General features: G+C 43.5%; 1 protein-coding gene across 4 annotated transcripts in view; it reads left to right on the top strand.

The window, feature by feature from the left end:
- The window catches only part of LOC105481603 (U-box domain containing 5), a 54,497-nt gene that overhangs the window by 15,389 nt on the left and 18,450 nt on the right, over positions 1–20,658 (top strand). Inside the window, exon 1 of one of the 4 annotated variants that reach the window (XM_011741307.3) lies at positions 5,703–8,126. The exons of the other annotated variants lie outside the window; for them this stretch is intronic. The gene's annotated coding sequence lies outside the window, so the exon portion shown is untranslated. Of the gene's footprint in view, positions 1–5,702; positions 8,127–20,658 lie in introns of those variants that run through there. 4 annotated transcript variants of the gene reach the window in all.

Genomic DNA, 20,658 nt, shown 5'->3' with positions numbered 1-20,658 from the left:
CGGGTTTACGCTATTCTCCTGCCTCAGCCTCCCGAGTAGCTGGGACTACAGGCGCCAGCCACCTCGCCCGGCTAGATTTTTGTATTTTTTAGTAGAGACGGGGTTTCACCGTGTTAGCCAGGATGGTCTCGATCTCCTGACCTCGTGATCCGCCCGTCTCGGCCTCCCAAAGTGCTGGGATTACAGGCTTGAGCCACCGCGCCCGGCCTGTTTTTCTTTTTAAGCCAGTTTTTTGTTTGTTTTTTGAGACGGAGTCTTGCTCTGTTGCCCGGGCTGGAATGCAGTGGCATAATCTCAGCTCACTGCAACCTCCGCCTCCTGGGTTCAAGCAATTCTCCTGCCTCAGCCTCATGAGTAGCTGAGACTACAGGCATGTACCACCACTCCTGGATAATTTTTGTATTTTTAGTAGAAACGGATTTTCTCCAGGTTGGCCAGGCTGGTCTCGAACTCCTGACCTCAGGTGATCCGCCTGCCTTGGCCTCCCAAAATGCTGGGATTACAGGTGTGAGTCACCACGTCCGGTCTTTTTTTAATTTTTTTTATTTTTTTAATTTTTTTATTTTTTGAGACGGAGTCTCCCTCTGTTGCCCAGGTTGAAGAGCAATGGCGTCATCTTGGCTCACTGCAAGCTCTGCCTCCCAGGTTCAGGCAGTTCTCCTGCCTCAGCCACCTGAGTAGCTGGGGTTACAGGCGCCTACCACCACGCCCACCTAATTTTTGCAGTTTTAGTTGAGATTTCACCATGTTGTCCAGGCTGGTCTCACACTCCTGACCTCAGGTGATCCACCCACCTCGGCCTCCCAAAGTGTTGGGATTACAAGCATGAGCTGCCACAGCTGGCCTATACCTTGTTTTAAAATAAGAATCTCATGCTGGACGTGGTGACTCATGCCTGTTATCTCAGCACTTTGGGAGGCCAAGGTGGGAAGATTGCTTGAGTCCAGGACTTTGACACCAGCCTGGCCAATATAGTGAGACCTTGCCTCTGCAAAAAATATACCAAATTAGCCAGGCATGGTGGTGTGCTCCCGCAGTCCTAGCTACTCACGAGGCTGGGGTGGGAGGATCTCTTGAGCCTGGGAGGTTGTGGCTGCAGTGAGCTGAGATGGCACCACTGACCTTCAGCCTGCATGACAGAGCAAGACCCTAACTCAAAAAAAAAAAAAAAAAAGGGGGGGGGCCAAGTGTGGTGACTCAGGTCTGTAGTCCCAGCACTTTGGGTAGCTGAGGCAGGCTGATCTCTTGAACCCAGGAGTTCCAGACCAGCAACATGGCAAAACCCCATCTCTGCTAAAAATACATAAAAGTAGCTGGGCATGGTGATGTACACCTGTAGTCCCAGCTACCTGGGAGGCAGAGGTGGGAGGATCACCGTAGCTTAGGAGGTCGAGACTGCAGTGAGCCGTGATTGTGCCGCTGCACTCCCACCTGGCTGACAGAATGAGACCCTGTCAAAAACAAAAAAGCTCTCATAGCTTCACTTACATTTCAGGATTTTTCCTCCAATACATCATTTCACATGCTCTAAAATTAAAATTCTTATTCTTGTTTAGATGTGATTGATTGTCCTTAGTTGCTGATTCTTTTTGCTTTAAAGAGCCATTTCAGAATTAGTGAACTTAAAATTTTTTCCTGGCTCCCTCTTCCACATTTCTACTTGTCTTGCATAAACTCCCCCTACCCTCCTCATATTTTTCTTAAAACTGGACCTAGAAGAATAGAATTACATAAGCACCTGTTGGGCTAGTGGTTCCCAAGTCTGATGCTTAGGCAGAATGGTTTTCATGGCAGTTAGCTCAGATGAGAAGGAAACATGCTACTTGTTATATTAGGAAGTCCAGTGGGATTCAGGTTTGGTTGTGTTAGAGCACAAACTTAAGGAGATTGTGTATATATAAGAAACATAATATAGGTCACAGATACAATATATGTGATTTGCAAATAGTTTCTCCCATTCTGTGAGTTGTGTTCACTTTCTGTTTTTAATGTTGTTGAAGCCCAATTTATTATTTTTTCTTTTGTTGCTTGTGCTTTTGGTATCATATTTAAGAAACCATCACCAAATCCAAGGTCAGGGAGATTTACCCCTATGTCTTTTCTGATAGTTTGAGCTCTTTATATTTAGGTCTTTGATCCACATTGAGTTAATTTTTATATGTAGCATGAGGGAATAGTCCAACTTCATTCTTTTGCATGTGGGTATCTAGTTGTCCCAGTATCATTTGTTGAAGAGAATATTCTTTCCCTGTTGAATGGTTTTGGCATCTGTGTCAAATCAATTGACCGTACATGTGGGGGGTTATTTATGGATTTTTATTTCTATTCCATTCATCTATTCTTATGCCAAGTCCACACAATTGGGAGGTATGAGTCCTCCAACTTGGTTATTTTTCAATATTGTTTTAGCTACTCATGGTCCTTGCACTTCCATGGGAATTTTAGGATCAGTTTGCCCATTTCTGCAAGAAAAGCCATTGGGCTTTTGATAGGGACAGTACTGAATCTCTAGTTTGCTTTGGGGAATGTTGCCATCTTAACATTATTAAGCCTTCTAATCCATAATCATGGTATATCTTTTAATTTATTTAGATTTTTAATTCTTTCAGGAATGTTTTATAGTTTTCAGTGTATAAATCTTACATTTTCTTAGTTTTTTGTTTTGTTTTGTTTTGTTTTGTTTGATATAGGGTCTTGCTCCAGCAGCCAGGCTGGAGTGCAATGATGTGATCGTAGCTCACTGCAGCCTCAAATCCTGGGCTCAAGCAATCCTCCAACCTCAGCCTCCCAAGTAGCTGGTACTACTACAGGTGCACGGCATCATAACCGGCTAATTTTTCTTTGTTGTTGTTGTTTTGAGACGGAGTCTTGCTCTGTCACCCAGGCTGGAGTGCAGTAGCACGATCTCAACTCACTGCAAACTCCGCCTCCCAGGTTCAGGCAGTTCTCTGCCTAGCTTCCCGAGTAGCTGGGATTATAGGCCCCTGCCACCACACCCAGCTAATTTTTTGTATTTTTAATAGAAGCAGGGTTTCATCATCTTGGCCAGGGTGGTCTTGAACTCCTGACCTCGTGATACATGCACCTCGGCCTCCCAAAGTGCTGGGATTACAGGTGTGAACCACTGTACCCGGATGTTAAATTTATTCCTAATTATTCTTTTTTGTGCTATTGTAGATGCAATTGTTTTTAAAACTTCTTTTATGAATTATTAATTGTGAGTGTTTAGAAATACAGATGATACACCGGGCGTGGTGGCTCACACCTGTAATCCCAGCACTCTGGAAGGCTGAGGCGGGCAGACCACTTGAGGCCAGGAGTTTGAGACCAGCCCGGCCAACATGGTGAAACCTGTCTCTACTAAAACAACAAAAATTAGCTGGACATGGTGGCACACACCTTAGCAACTCAGTAGACTGAAGCATGAGAATCACTTGAGCCCAGGAGGCAGAAGTTGCATTGAGTTGAGATCATGCCACTGCACTCTAGCCTGGATAACAGAGCCAGAGACTCTGTCTCCAAAAAAAAAAAAAAAAAAAGACGGATGATTTAACCTGCTATTGTGCTTAATATTCATTTGTTAGCCCTAATAATTTTTTTGTTGTTGTGTGAATTCTTCAGAATTTCTTGTATAGGCTTGTTTCATCTATGAATACAGTTTTATATCTTCTTTTCCATTTTGGATTCCTTTTTTTTCTTTTTTCTTGCTTTATTGCTTTGGTTGGAACTTCTAATAAGATGTTGAATACAAACAATGAAAGTAGGCATCTTTGTCTTGTTCTGGATCTTAGGGGAATGTTTCCAGTCTTTCACCCACCATTGGATATATACATATACTTTTCTTTCTTTCTTTTTTCTTTTTTTTTTTTTGAGACAGTTTCTCCCTGTTGCCCAGGCTGGAATGCAGTAACGCGATCTCTGCTCACTGCAGCTTCTGCCACCAGGGTACAAGCGATTCTGATGCCTCAGCCACCCAAGTAGCTGGGATTACAGGAGTGCGCCATCACGCCCGGCACCTTTTTTTTTTTTTTTGAAACAGAGTCTCACTCTGTCACCCAGGCTGGAGTATAGTGGCACGCTTTCAGCTCACTGCAACCTCTACCTCTCAAATTCAAGAGATTCTCCTGCCTCAGCCTTCGTAGTAGCTAGGATTATAGGCACCCACCACCAGGCCCAGGTAATTTTTTTTGTATTTTTAGTAGAGACAGTGTTCCACCAAGTTGGTCAGGCTGGTCTCGAACTGCTGACCTCAGGTGATCTGCCCACCTTGGAGTCCCAAAGTGCTGGGATTACAGGCGTAAGCCACCATGCCCGGCCAATTTTTTTTGAATTTTTAGTAGAGATGGGGTTTCACCATGTTGGCCAGGCTGGTCTTGAATTCCTGGCCTCAAGTGATCTGCCCACCTCGGCCTCCCTGAGTGCTGGGATTATGGGTGTAAGCCACCAATCCTGACCTCTTTTTTTTTCTCTTTTTTTCTTTTTAAGACTGTCTCACTCTGTTGCCCATACTGAGAGTGCAGTGGCACTGTCATAGCTCACCACAGCCTTGACTTCCTGGACTCAGGTGATCCTTTTGCCTCAGCCGTCCAGGTAGCTGAGGCAAAAAAAAAGAAAAGAAAAAGGGTCTCACTCTGTTGCCCAGGCTCAAGTGATCCTCCTGCCTCGGCCTTCCAAGTAGCTGGAACCACCTGTGGGCACACTACCACATCTAGCTAATTTTTTACATTTTGTAGAGCAGAGTCTTTCTATGTTGCTAAGGCTGGTCTTGAATTCTTGGGCTCAAGCATTACTCCTGCTTCAGTCTCTCAAAGTGTTGGGATTACAGGCATGAGCCACCACTCCCGGCTGAGTATGATGTTAACTATGGGTTTTTTATAAACCTTTTATCATGTTGAGGAAGTTATTTTTTATTTTTATTTATTTATTTTTTTGAGATGGAGTTTCGCTCTTGTTGCCCAGGCTGGGGTGCAATGGCGTAATCTCGGCTCACCACAACCTCTGCCTCCCAGGTTCAAGCGATTCTCCTGCCTCAACCTCCCAAGTAGCTAGGATTACAGGCATGTGCCACCCATGGCTAATTTGTATTTTTAGTAGAGACGGGGTTTCTCCATATTGGTCAGGCTGGTATCAGAAACTCCCGATCTCAGGTGATCCACCCGCCTCGGCCTGCCAAAGTGTTGGGATTACAGGTGTGAGCCACCACACCGGGTGAGGAAGTTATTTTTTATTCCTAGTTTGCTGAGTGTCCAATAAATATAATATGCAGCAAATACTCTTTATTTTAAAAATTTTTTCAGCACACACCACCTTTTGGATTAAGTGAACATTCTTTATTTTTATTTGTTAAATCTGGCAACTGGCCGGGTGTGGTGGTTTACATCTATAATCCCAGCACATTGGGAGGCTGAGGCGGGCGGATCACCTGAGGTCAGGAGTTCAAGACTAGCCTGTCCAACATGTTGAAACCCCGTCTCTACTAAAAATACAAAAATTAGCCGAGCATGACGGCACGTGCCTGTAATCCCAGCTACTCAGGAGGCTGAGGCAGGAGAATCACTTGAACCCAGGAGGCAGAGGTTGCAGTGAGCTGAAATTGTGCCACTGCACTCAAGCCTGGGCAACAGAGTGACACTCGGTCTAAAAAAAAAAATCTGACAACCCTAAAAAAGTAGAGGGGAGATGGGGAGGGGAGTAGGGGCAGCAAGGGCAGCAGAAAAACAAACTGTTAGTACTATGCTCAGTACCTGGGTGACATGATTATTTGTACCCCAAACCTCAAGCATCATGCCAGGTAACAAACCTGCACATGTGTCTCCTGAATCTAAAATAAAAGTTGAAAAAAAAAAAAATCTGGTAACCCTAAGAAAGATGCAGCATTAAACCAGCGTGGTTTTTTGTTGGGTGAATTGGCAGAAGAGACTTAAATGTGTTTACATGTTGAAGATAGGTTTCAGTAGTTAGAGATAAGTTGAAAATTCAGGAGAGAAGCAAGAAAAGATGGAGTGGGCCATGGAGGAGAGGGAAAGGGTTAGGGTCAGGTTGTATGTTGGAGAGACTGGCCACCTCACCTGGGTTCCCATAGAATTTTGCTGACGCTGTTGTTAAGGTGCTGAGTAAATGTTATAAAAACCTTTGTAGATCTTGTTTTGAGACTGAGTCTCTTAGGGGAAAGACTGCTTATCTGTTCCTCGTTTTGAGCCTATATGTTTCTTAAAAGTAAAAACTGGGCCGGGTACAGTGACTCACTCCTGTAGTCCCAGCACTTTGGGAGACCAAGGCAGGCGGATCACCTGAGGTCAGCAGTTCGAGACCAGCCTAGCCAACATGATGAAACCCCATCTCTACTGAAAATACAAAAATCAGCTGGGCATGGTGGTGTGTACCCATAATCCCAGCTACTCAGGAGGCTGAGACAGGAGAATTGCTTGAGTCTTGGAGGTGGAGGTTGCAGTGAGCTGAGATTGAACCATTGCACTCTAGCCTGGGTGACAGAGTGAGGCTCTGTCTCAAAAAAAAAAAAAAAAAAAAAAAAAAAGTAAAAACTGAGGCCAAGTGTGGTGGCTCAGCACTTTGGGAGGCTGAGGTGGGCAGATCACAAGTTCAGGAGTTTGAGACCAGCCTGGCCAACATGGTGAAACCCCATCTCTACTAGAAATTTAAAAAATGGCTGGACATGGTGGTGCGTGCCTATAATCCCGGCTACTCAGGAGACTGAGGCAGGAGAATCGCTTGAACCCAGGAGGTGGAGGTTGCAGTGAGCCAAGATCGTGCCATTGCTCTCCAGCCTGGGTGACACAGTAAGACTCCATCTCAAAAACTAAAAATAGGTTGGGCACAGTGGCTCACGCCTGTAATCCTAGCACTTTGGGAGGCCAAGGTGGGTGAATCACCTGAGGTCAGGAGTTTAAGACCAGCCTGGCAAACATGGTGAAACCTCATCTCTACTAAAAATACAAAAAAATTAGTCAGGTGTGGTGGTGGGTGTCTGTAATTCCAGCTACTCGGGAGGCTGAGGCAGGAGAATCGCTTGAACTCAGGAGGTAGAGGTTGCAGTGAGCCGAGATCGCACCATTGCACTCCAGCCTGGGCAACAAGACTGAAACTCTTGTCTCAAAAATAAATAAATAAATAAAAATTAAAAATAAATAAAGAGTAAAAACTGTGTCTACTTGTGCCTAGCACAGTGCCTTGCACGTTAAGCCCTTAGACGGTGATTTGGCTCCATGTGATATAAAACTGCATGCTTCTTTGGGGCTCTCACCTGTGTTCTGGTCTTTTTGCACACCTCTCACTGGTGGGTAACTGGGATGGACTGGGACAACTGTCTTTCATTTTAACCAGTTCTAAGAAAAAGGCACATGAGTCAAACTTTTTTCATGGATGGACAGGTAACTCAATTTAGAAATTATAAGAAGTATTGCACTTCTTTAAAAGCTGAAGTGCCCAATTTATGAAATTGCTCAGTGCATTGGTTTTCCACCCACTCTTTGAGGTGAAATGCTTTTCTCTTACTTGACAGGTAATCTTTTCTTCTTTTTTTCCCTCTGTAACCTGTTTGAGCCTAGTCTTTAAAATATGTGTGTCTGCCAGGATTACTTTTCATTACATCTCTGTGAGACTCAAAGTCAGATTGTATAATGCTGCTGTGGTAACTTTGTAGGCTGAAGGAAGCTGGATGTGAGGTGTTCAGAAAGTGTCATGGTCACCTTATTCTCTTCTAAATTATCCTTCCTCGCTTCCCTATCACCAGGTTCTGAACCTCGACAGCAAAAACAAAAGGTTTGTTTGGTTGCTTCAAGCTCCAAGGAAGCACAGACAACAACCTTCCAGACAGGGCAACCAACTCTTCCACGTTTGCCCAGGACTTTCCTGGATTTAGCACCAAAAGTACCATGTTCTGGAAAACTCCTTAGCTGTGGGTATACCAAAGACAGTTGGCCACTCAACTCCTGGATCCCTTCTTGGCCCTTCCCTTACACTTCCGTTTCTGAGCCCTAGTACTGGCAGCTGCAAAAAGTACTCTGAACATAAATCTCAGTCTTCTCTGCTGTCATCCTGAGACCTCAGGCATACATCAACTTTCAATACATAAAAGGAAAAAAAGAACAAGTTATCCCACCAGTCTGGTACGTCGGATATTTAAATTTCTGCATGCCCCCCATTACCTCTCCAACTATTTATGTATACATCTTCCTAGATGTAGATTTTTTTTTTTTTTGAGACGGAGTCTCGCTCTGTCGCCCAGGCTGGAGTGCAGTGGCCAGATCTCAGCTCACTGCAAGCTCCGCCTCCCGGGTTTACACCATTCTCCTGCCTCAGCCTCCTGAGTAGCTGGGACTACAGGCGCCCACCACCACGCCCGGCTAGTTTTTTGTATTTTTTAGTAGAGACGGGGTTTCACCATGTTAGCCAGGATGGTGTCGATCTCCTGACCTCATGATCTGCTCGTCTCGGCCTCCCAAAGTGCCGGGATTACAGGCTTGAGCCACCGCGCCCGGCCCCCTAGATGTCGATTTTAAACAAATGTTTGATCATAATACTTTCATAATACTTTTTTTTTTTTTTTTTTTTGAGACAGAGTCTCCCTTGGTCGCCCAGGCTGGATGGAGTGCAGTGGTGTGATCCTGGCTCACTGCAGCCTCCGCCTCCCAGGTTCAAGCCATTCTCTCACCTCAGCCTCCTCAGTAGCTGGGACTACAGGTGTGTGCCACCACGGCTGGCTAATTTTTGTATTTTTAGTTGCAACAGTGTTTCACCATGTTGGCCAGGCTTGTCTCAAACTCTTGACCTCAAGTGATCTGCCCGCTTTGACCTCCCAAAGTGCTGAGATTATAGGCGCGAGCCACCATGCCCAGCCTATATATGCTTTTGCATTTTCCTACATGTATTTATCATTTAAGTGACATGAATGTCAAGACTAAACGTGTCTCTCAAGTTTGTTTCTTACAATGTGGGCAGTGAGCTTTACTGGAGTCTTCGGTGAAGGCTTAGATCTGGGTGAAAAATTTCAAGACTTCTGTGGAAGTAGAGTATTTGGATTTATAAGATAAAATACTTTTTATTTTATTTTATTTTATTTTATTTTATTTTATTTTTTGAGACGGAGTCTTGCTCTGTCACACAGGCTGGAGTGCAGTGGCACAATCTCCACTCACTGCAAGCTCCGCCGCCTCCCAGGTTCATGCCGTACTCCTGCCTCAGCCTCCCTAGAAGCTGGGACTACAGGCGCCCGCCATCACACCTGGCTAATTTTTTTGTATTTTTAGTAGAGACAGGGTTTCACCGTGTTCGCCAGGATGGTCTCGATCTCCTGACCTCGTGATCCGCCGGCCTCAGCCTCCCAAAGTGCTGGGATTACAGGCGTGAGCCACCGCGCCTGGCCAAGATAAAAGACTTTTTAAAGGATAACATGAAATTCTTGTGATAAAAGTGTTCTATATCAACTACAGTTGTGATTACCCAACTTTGCACATAGAGTAAAATTGCATTGAACTAATTAGATAGGCACACACAAATGAACGCATGCAGACCTGGTGAAATCTGAAAATTGGTGGATCATTATCAGTATCAGTAGGCTGGTTATGAAGTTCTAGTATAGCTATGCAAGATGTTACAGCCAGGCATGGTGGCTCACGCCTGTAATCCCAACACTTTGGGAGTCTGAGGTGGGTAGATCACCTGAGGTCAGGAGTTCAAGACCAGCCTGGCTAACATGTTGAAACCCCGTCTCTACTAAAAATACAAAAAATAGCTGGGCGTGGTAGCGGGCACCTGTAATCTCAGCTACTCAGAAGACTGAGACAGGAGACTCACTTGAACCCAGGAGGCGGAGGTTGCAGTGAGCCGAGATCATGCCACTGCACTCCAGCCTGGGCAGCAAGAGCGAAACTCCGTCTCAAAATAAAAAAAGATGTTACTGTTGGGGGAAACTGAGTAAAGGGTATGAAAGGGTATGTGGGATCTCTCTGTATTGTTTCTTAAGAACTACACATGAGTCTACAATTATCTTTAAAAGTTTAATTAGATCTTTTAAAAATAAACAATTTATGGTTGGGTGTGGTGGCTCACGTCTGTAATCCCAGCACTTTGGGAGGCCGAGGCAGGTGGATCACTTGAGGTCAGAAGTTCGAGACCATCCTGGCTAACATGGTGAAACCCTGTTTCTACTGAAAATGCAAAAATTAGCCAGGCATGGTGGCTCACACCTGTAGCCCTACCTACTTGGGAGACTGAGGCACAAAAATTGCTTGAACTTGGGAGGTGAAGGCTGCAGTGAGCCGAGATCGCCCCACCGCACTCAAGCCTGGGCATCAGAGTGAGACACTGTCTCAAAAAATAAAAATAGGGGCTGGGTGCAGTAGCTCAAGCCTGTAATCCCAGCGCTTTGGGAGGCCAAGGTGGGCAGATCACGAGGTCAGGGGATCGAGACCATCCTGGCTAACACGGTGAAACCCCATCTCTACAAAAAAAAATACAGAAAATTAGCTGGGCGTGGTGGTGGGTGCCTGTAGTCCCAGCTACTCAGGAGGTTGAGGCAGGAAAATGGCGTGAACCCGGCAGGTGGAGCTTGCGGTGAGCCAAGATCACACCACTGCACTCCAGCCTGGGTGACAGCGAGACTCTATCTCAAGAAGTAATAATAATAATAATAATAATAAGGCCGGGCACTGCGGCTCACGCCTGTAATCCCAGCCCTTTGGGAGGCCCGAGACTGGTGGATCACTTGAGGTCAGGAGTTCGAGACCACCCTGGCCAGCGTGGGGAAATCCTGTCTCTACTAAAAATGTAAAAATTTAGCTGAGTGTGATGGCGCGTGCCTGTAATCCTAGCTACTTGGGAGGCTGAGCTGGGAGAATTGCTTGAACCTGGGAGGCGGAGGTTTCATTGAGCCGAGATTGTGCCACTGCACTGCAGCCTGGGTGACAGAGAGAGACTCTGTCTCAAAAAAAATAAAATAAATAAATAAACAATTTCTTAGTAACTTTGAAATCCTTGTGAGATGCTCAGTAATGCATTATACATAGTTCATTTTCCTCCTTTTAAAGAATGCCCCTCCCTCAAAAGGAAAGAAAAGAAAAGAATAAAAAGAGAAAAACTAAAGGAAGAAAATGCCAAAGGAAAAACTGAGATTACCAGTTTATTCCTAAGTGGTTAGTACCTTGGTACTCATCTTTGATGTCTTCAGGAAGCCGTTTGCAAGGAACCCCTCATGTAGTACAGAAAAGACAGTGGGGAACACATCAGCCAGAGAAAAGTGAAACCTCTTAAAGGGTGAATTGCCTTTAAGTGGTTCAGAATTGCTGTTGTCATCTAGGAGGTTAATAGCAGACTTTTCATTAGTGTCATTTCTCTCTCTGATTATTAGCCTTCGATGACTTACTTCTGACCAGTAGCTTTCAAACTTTTTTTTTTTAACTACAACCTTTAGTAAGAAATAACTTTTACATCAAAACCCCAAATGAATAAATGCGTGTGTTTGTGTGTTCACATATATATGTAACTGAAACAAAACTTTCACAAAACAGTATTCACCCTTATATGTGGTACATGCTGATATTTTCTATTCTACTTAATTTTTAAAAATACTAGTATGGCTCAGTAATTTAAGTTCTTAATTCTCAACCTGCAATTTGGAGAAACACTACCTCAGCCCGCTAAGTGAAGTAGTCTAAACTTTTTAGCATGACATTCAAGGCCTTCCTCATCTAGCTCCATTTGCCTACCCATCGCTGGCTCCCACTCCACCTCTATAGCTAAGTGGCATTTTCAGCATTTCTTGAACCAGCCTCACACTTCCCTCCTCTGTGCCTTGACACTTACTGATCCCTTTCCCCAGGTCTCCTTCCCTTTTGTTCATGTTCTCACCTCTTGGCTCCTGTAGTCTACAGTCTGTGGTAGCATTAGTATGGAGTGTCTGTCGCTCTTCAGAGTTGTCCATGAGATCAGGCATGTGTCCTAGTCATCCTAAGTTCACATGTTACTCTGTGAATTCTCCCCTGAGTTGACCAATGTTTTGGCCAAAACTTTTGACCAATGTTTAAAAAAATTTTTTTTTTATGAAGTCACAATAATAAATACATTTTATATTAGATGAAGTGCATGCATTCATTAAATATATTTGTACAAAACTGACTGAAACAATTTCATGACATATCCATACTATTTGCACCTTCGTATTTTGTATTCTTTTCTAGTTATTTCTTTTCTTTAGCCCATTATTTGATTCCAAAAACCACAGATTGAAAAACATTGATCTAGGTCATCTTTCCTCACTCTGTCATCTGCAGAAAGCTCTGTTACCTTTATATTGTATTACGTGTATATATATATATATATATTTTTTTTTTTTTTCTTTTTTCTTTTTTTGAGACGGTGTTTCACTCGTGTTGCCCAGGCTGGAGTACAGTGGCACAGTGTTGGCCAAGTGCAACCTCCACCTTCTGGGTTCAAGTGATTCTCCTGCCTCAGCCTCCCAAGGATCTGGGATTACAGGCACCCGCCACCACACCTGGCTAATTTTTGTATTTTTAGTAGAGATGGGATTTCACCATATTAGCCAGGCTGGTCGTGAACTCTTGACCTCAGGTGATCCGCCTGCCTGGCCTCCCAGAGTGCTGGAATTATAGGCATGAGCCACCGCACCCAGCTTTTTTTTTTTTTTTTTTTTTTTTTTTTTTTTTGAGACAGGGTCTTGCTCTGTTACCCAGGCTGGAGTGCAATGTTGGGACCTTAGCTCACTGCAACCTCCACCTCCTGGGTTCAAGAATATGTTCTATTATATAATCACTGTTAGAAAGAAGTCTTTATTGTTTCAAGACTCACAAAGAAGACCGTTCATTTCATTTCTTTTTGTTCCCACCAAGAAGATTTGTAGAGAATGTTTATTGCAGCATTTTTTTCATAGTAAAAAAATTTTAAACAATGTAAGTAATAGGGCAATGGAGAAACTGTTTTAGTTGTACAATTAAATATGAGGAAATTAAAATGAATACACCAGATACAAACATTTCAGTATGGAAAACCTTAATATAATGCTTAATGGAAAAGCAAGTTGCAAGATGATACACATATTATCGTTAAGGTATATTAAAATACATGACTACTATATGTTGTTTGTATATATATGCATACCTATACTGATTTGAATGACAGACAACATTAGATAAAGCTTACCTCAGCCGGGCACAGTAGTTCACACCTGTAATCCCAACACTTTGGGAGGCCAAGGTGGGTGGATTGCCTGAGCCCGGGAGTTGGAGAACAGCCTGGGCAACATGGCGAAACCCCATCTCTACCAAAAAAAAAAAAAGCCAAAAATTAGCCTGATGTGGTGGTGCATGCCTGTAGTCGCAGATACTCAGGAGGCAGAGGTAGGAGGATACCCATCACTGGAGCCCTGGAAGTCGAGGTTGCGGTGAGCCGAGATTGCACCACTGCACTCCAGCCTGGGCATGGGCGTGACAGCCTGCTTCCCCCACCAAAAAAAAAAAAAAGAAGAAGAAAGGAAAAATAAAAGAGCTTACCCCTTGGCAAAAAGGGAGAGGAAATAGGATAGGTGCTGGGTTTTGTTATCTTTCAAATATTGCTTTTAACACTGAAATCAGAAGCAAACATAGCAAAATGTTAACATTTGCTAAGTCTAGATGGTAGGTACAAGAGTGTCTACTATTTTATATTCTTTTTTTTTCTTATAAACCTGTATTGCCATCTTAGAATGCCATTATTACCTGTCTCCAAGCTACTTCTCTGAAAGCAGGGCACATTAGCCATGATCTGAGGTTTTAGATTAAGTTATACTCAAGCCTTGTCTTTCTTGTACTTAGATGCCACATCTGGCTATGCTTTGTAAGTATTTACTAGACAGTGTTTGCAGTGAGTTCAAGTTACATGGCCATTTCCTCAGCAGGACAGGGGAGGCAGTCTTTCTGGGCTAGGCTGTTTGCATTTTCATGGGTTGAGCCATTATTTTTTTTCTGGATTAAGTGTTAAGGCAGGAGGCATCTGACCTTAAAAGTTCAGGGTATTAGAACAAGATAGATGATAAGATTATACCTGTTAAAGACTTTGATAGCAACCAGGGTCTTACGGAATCCTACTGTTTGGACATCACTATTTCCCACAGAAACAGATATCATTTGTAAGATTTTTTTTTTTTTAATCTGTCATTCTCCTGTGACAACACACTCATTTGTTTCAATTTGCATATTTCAATTTGATCTCCAGTCCTGAGTTGTTTTCTATCACTTTTCCCCCAATCATTCTTTATTATCATTAATTCTTTTAATTTTTTTTTTTTTTTTTTTGTACAGACCGGGTCTCACTATGTTGCCTAGGCTAGCCTTGAACTTCTGACCTCAAGCAATCCTCCTGCCTTGACCTCCCAAAGTGCTGGGAATTTATAGGTGTACACTACCCCACCCAGCCATTTCTTTTTTTTTTTTTTTTTTTTTGCGACAGTCCCGCTCTGTCACCCAGGCTGGAGTGCAGTGGCGCCATCTTGGCTAACTGCAACCTCCACCTCCAGGGTTCCAGCAGTTCTCCTGCCTCAGTCTCCCAAGTAGCTGGAATTACAGGCACCTGCCACCACACCCGGATAATTTTTTGTATTTTTATTAGAGACGGGGTTTCACCATGTGAGCCAGGCTGGTCTGGAACTCCTGACCTCAACTGATCTGCCCACCTCAGCCACCCAAAATGCTGGAATTACAGGCATGAGCAGTCACGCCCGGCTTCACCCAGCCATTTCTTTGTTATTATTATTATTAATACACCTTATAATTTAGAGCAATTTAGACTTACATAAAAATTGAGCATTATTAATGCTGTTAACATCTTAGTGTGGTGTATTTCTTATAATTAATGAGCCAATATTGATAAATTATTATTAAGTTTATACTTTAAGTTTCATTCTTTGTGCTGTATAATTCTTTGTGTTTTGTTTTTGTTTTTGTTTTTGTTTTGTTTTGAGACAGGGTCTCGCTCTGCCGCCTAGGCTGGAGTGCAGTGGCACGATCTCGGCTCACTGCAGCCTCTGCCTCCTGGGCTCAAGTGATTCTCCTGCCTCAGCCTTCAGAGTAGCTGGGATTACAGGCATGCGCAACCATGCCCGGCTAATTTTTGTATTTTTAGTAGCATCGGGGTTTCGCCATGTTGGCAAGGCTGGTCTCAAACTCCTGGCCTCAAGTGATCCTCATGCCTTGGCCTCCCAAAGTGCTGGGATTACAGATGTGAGCCACCACGCCCAACCTTTTTTTTTTTTTTGAGACAGTGTCTCACTGTATTGCCCAGGCTGGAGTGCAGTGGCTCGATCTTGGCTCAGTCAACCTCTGCCTCCCATGTTCAAGCGATTCTTCTGCCTCAGCCTCCCCAGCAGCTGGGATTACAGCCACCCACCACCTTGCCCGGCTAATTTTGTATCTTTAGTAGAGATGGGGTTTCATCATGTTGACAGGCTGATCTCGAACTCCTGACCTCAAGTTCTTTGCCCACCTTTGCCTCCCAAAGTGCTGGGATTATAGGTTTGAGCCACCATGCCCAGCCTGTGTTGTATAATTCTATAGGTTTTGAATTATAGATTTTGAATATATAGGTTTTGAAATGTATAATGTCATGTATCTACCATTACAGTGTAATACAGAATAGTTTCACTGCCACTTCATTTTTATCTCTATACTCCAGTGCCTAGTACAGGGCTTGCAAATGTTCCATGAATGTGTAATAATATCCCATCTAAAATTAAATATGAGCAAAATAAATTCAGTAGTATAGTACATTTAAAGAATAATTTGCCACAACCAAATAGAATCTCTCCTGGGAATAAAAAGGATGGTTTAAAATTAGAAAAATGTGTTAATATATCCCATTAGTCTGTCAGATAAGATAAATAATAAAAGACAATATATAGAGAAAAATCAGAATTCAGAGCATACTACTGACTTTCAAAAAATATGAAAATTAGAATGCTTTATTAACATAAAGATGATATTTCAATTAACAATCAACATTTAGGCCGGGCACAGTGGCTCAAGCCTGTAATCCCAGCACTTTGGGAGGCCGAGACAGTGGATCACGAGGTCAGGAGATCGAGACCATCCTGGCTAACATGGTGAAACCCCGTCTCTACTAAAAAAATACAAAAAAACTAGCCGGGTGAGGTGGCGGGCGCCTATAGTCCCAGCTACTCGGGAGGCTGAGGCAGGAGAATGGCGTAAACCCGGGAGGCAGAGCTTGCAGTGAGTTGAGATCCGGCCACTGCACTCCAGCCTGGGCGACAGAGCAAAACTCCGTCTCAAAAAAAAAAAAACAAAAAAAAAGGTCAACATTATGTTCAAAGAGAGACATTTTCTTTTTCTTTTTTTTTTTTAGATGGAATCTTACTCTGTTGCCCAGGTTGGAATGCAGTGGCATGATCTCGGCTCACTGCAACCTCTGTTTCCTGGGTTCGAGCGATTCTTCTGCCTCAGCCTCCAGAGTAACTGGGGCTACAGGCTCGCACCACCATGCCTGGATAATTTTTGTATTTTTCATAGAGACTGAGTTTATCATATTGGCCAGGCTGGTCTTGAACTCCTGACCTTGTGATCTGCCCGCCTCGGCCTCCCAAAGTGCTGGGATTACAGGTGTAAGCCACCGCACCAAGCCCAAAGAGGCATTTTCTAATGGGCACAAACGAGGATGGCAACTGTCTTACTTTTTGTGTAATTCCGGAAGATCTAGCTAATGCAGTAAAATGAGAGACAGAAATAAGAGTTACCATTTTGTGAAAGGAATTCTCATTATTATCAAGATAATAGGATTGGGAAAAAAAAAACCAAACTGAAAATGTGTTAAAATCAATAAGAGTTCAATAAGACAGCTGAACATATAATAAAGATACCAAAGTGAAAAGCTTTCCTATATAGCAATGACCAGTTAGAAAAATTAATGGGTTAAGAAGAACCTTTCATAAATAGCAACCTTAACTAGAAATATGTAGGACCCCTTAAGTTAAAAAGTCAAAATTGTACTAAGACCAAAGGGGAAAAAAATGACAAAAATCTACTTAAGATTTTTATCTTAATGTAGTAGTAAAAAGTTGCAAACAAGTTGGGTTTGGTGACCCATACCTGTAGTTCCAGGTACTTGGGGCACTCAAGCAGGAGGATTGCTTGAGCTCAGGAATTTGAGACTGTGGTGCACTGTGATGGCGCCTGTGAGTAGCCACCGCACTCCAGCCTGGGCGACAGAGCAAGACTCCATCTAAAAAAAAAAAAAAAAAAAAAAAAATGTAAACAACCTAAATGTCTCCCAAAAGGAGAATTATTTATGCCCTCTGCTCCACCCTCTTTTTTTTTTTTTTTTGGAGACAGGATCTCACTCTGTCACCCAGGCTGGAGTACAGTGGTATGATCATAGCTCACTGTAGCCTCAAACTCCTGGGGTCAAGCCATACTCCTGAGTAGCTGGGACTATGGACATATTGCACCGTGCCCAGCTAATATTTTTAAAATTAAAATTTTACGCCTGTAATCCCAGCACTTTGGGAGGCCAAGACAGGCGGATCACGAGGTCAGGAGATCGAGACCATCCTGGCTAATGCGGTGAAACCCCGTCTCTACTAAAAATAGAAAAAGTTAGCTGGGTGTGGTGGTGGGCGCCTGTAGTCCCAGCTACTCAGGAGGCTGAGGCAGGAGAATGGCGTGAACCTGGGAGGTGGAGCTTGCAGTGAGCCGAGATCTCGCTACTGCCCTCCAGCCTGGGCTATGTGCGAGACTCCGTCTCAAAAAAAAAAATTTTTTTTTTTGTAGAAGTGGCATCTCACTTTGTTGCCCGGGCTGGTCTCAAATTTCTGGCCTTAAGCAATCCTCCTGCCTTGGTCTCCCAGAGTACTTGGATCATAGGTATGAGCCCCTGTGCCCAGCCTATTTATACCCCACGTTGTTCCAAAATTATTTTAAGCTACCTTTCATATTGTACTCTATTACATAAAAATAAATAATTCAGGCAGGAAGAAATGTGAGGGATGGGCCACAGATTTTATTCGGAGCTTTCTAGCAGCCAGAGTCAAGAAGGAATGTGATCCATCTTCATACCATAAAATATTGAATTGCTTGCGATAAAACAACTCTTCTAGTACTGAGACCAAAGAGAAAATTTTCTTATGGGTCTCCAAGAGAGGATACCATATAGAACAGACAATGATCATTTGGTCCACTAAACAAAACAGTAACTGACTTTATAGAGCTGTTTCTTATTGAAGTTCCTTGTCACACAGTGCCAGTGAGCAGCTTTGTGAAGAGTATTTGCAGGGGGTGGTGAGGTTGGTGATGGTTGTGGCTGGGATGAACATGAGGATAGGCTGGTGCACTGGTCTGAGGGTCAGCTCAATGGAGTGGTATATTTTAGAGATTATGGTTCTCACCTGATATGTTCTGCTACCGTGGTGTCCTATGAATCTTCACAAGTTGGCCACTGAATTTTTATCAATGTGTTACATTTATTTTTGCAGCTGGTGAGGATCAAAACTGCTAAGAAATCTGTCAGATAGTGGTGTGTGGGATAAGATCTGCAGCAGCCACGAGGAGTGCCAGGCAAGAGGCAAGAAAAGCCACTTAGACCAGCACCAAGGAGTGTGTAACAGGGGCTGGAATGAACTCTGTTCTGTAAATGTTCCCTCAACTTACATTTTGATGAGTGCTGTGGAGAGCAGGTAGTCTGTGTTTGGTCAGGGTTAGGTCCATATGCTTTTGTAGTTGACTGGGGTAGTTGACAGTCCCTGAGGCAGGTGGAGAAGCCTCATGAGCTGAGATGCTTGAACAGAAGGCTGACTCACTTCCACACAGAGGTGGGAAGAAGTAGCTAAGGGCATACCAAGATTTTCCTTAACTTCAGGTCTGATCTAACACATGTTGGAAAGGGCAGTCAAGGTTTCCACATCTCTGTATCTTAGAGCATAATAGCCACATTTTAGTCTAGAAGAACTCTTATTTTATTTTAATTTATTTTATTTTTTGAGACAGGGTCTCACTGGCACTCAGGCTGGAGTACAGTAGTAGCACAGTCATAACTCAGTGTAACCTTGCACTCCTGGCCTCAAGTGATCCTCTTGCCTCCGCCTCCCAAGTAGCTAGGACTAGAAGTGTGCACCACCACACCTAACTAATCTTTTTATTTTTTTGTAGAGACGGGGTCTTGCTGTGTTGCCCAGGCTGATCTCAAACTCCTGGGCTCATGTGATCCTCTCACCTTAGCCTCCCAAAGTGTTCGGTTTATAGATGTGAGCCACTCCGCCTGGCTTTGTTTTTTCTTGACTGTCTGTCAGGGCCAAGAGGGGAAGAGGGAACTGCCTGGGACAGTGAAAATAAAACCCTGTCAAGTCCTAGAGCCCCCTAACCTCAGCCATCTGCTGGCGGCCAGCGCCATTCTGCTTTTGCCTGTCTCTAGTGTCATCATCTATGTCAGTAGCGTATTATCTGCTTTCCTTTGGCATCCTAGGCTTGCTTTTCCAAGGAGGAACATTTTATTTCGTTGGTTTGGCTGTATATTTATTTTAATGGTTCTATATTCAATTAAAGTGAATGGCTTAATTTTACTTTTAAAACAAACTGACAGGAAGCTACTGTGCTAGTTGGGCAGGGAAGCTGGGGGAAATGCTGCTCTAAATGAGTTCTGGTGTCCTGCCTTAAAAGAAATAACTGTAGGGGTTCTGAGGATATTTGCAGACACAATGCATCAGATACGTCATTCATTTTTACTTATTGTGGAGAACACGAAAGGTATCAGAAGCCTGGAGACATTGTTAATATAATCTTTCAGAAAAAGAATTGTAGAAACTTTAGTCCATGTGGATTCCAGGCCATATTCTAAAATTCTCTGGCAAAGCAAAAGTGTGTGTGCCTCAAAGTGGGAAGCACTAGGAGTTTCAACACAGGCTCACAAAGAGCAGGAGACTTTAGGCCAGGGGCTCTCTACCCCATGAGATTCATGTTACTTCTATCACGATGAACTTAAAGCCAAATAGTATAACCTACTTATGTACACACGCTAATGTGTGTAGGTCCACACACACATACACACCCTTCACCCACCACACACAGAATGCCCTAACAGTACTGTAAAGGAAAAAATTTTAGGTATGATAATAAAATTTATTCTCATGTATAAATGTTTGGGTGTGACCATATTAGAAGGCATAAAGAAATATTCAGAAGCTTTTACCATCATGCAGGAGCATGTGGAATGCAGACTGCTACAAATGCAGACTGGCTGAGGTGGAGAGCTTTGCTCTCAGTGATGTGATTTTCAGAAATGGTGGGCATCTCTTGGTAAAGGTCTGAACAAAACCAAGTATGACCTTCCTTTGGCTTACGTGGAAGTTCCCATCCTAGGAAATTTAGTATATATGAAAACCATGTTTAAAAATACTTTGTGTTTATATGTAAAACTGAGTTAGGGGCTAAGCTGAGGTAATATACATTTACAAGGCCCATGACAGATCTTCACTGTGCAGCAACTATCCACTCAAATGTTGCAGGATGCTCAGTATGCCTGGCTCCTGCAAGTGGCTCCTACTGATTATGACAACAAAAGGGGCCCAGAGGGTGACCCTGTCCCTGTTGGGCTAACAGAATTTTTCATGGCCATGACCGTCAGGGAGAAAAGCAGAAATGGCTCGCTGGC

The sequence above is a fragment of the Macaca nemestrina genome, chromosome 15, assembly GCF_043159975.1.
Source record: "Macaca nemestrina isolate mMacNem1 chromosome 15, mMacNem.hap1, whole genome shotgun sequence".
Lineage (NCBI taxonomy): Eukaryota > Metazoa > Chordata > Mammalia > Primates > Cercopithecidae > Macaca > Macaca nemestrina.
The sequence above is the reverse complement of the archived record's forward strand: the minus strand, read 5'-3'. Positions and strand labels throughout refer to the sequence as shown.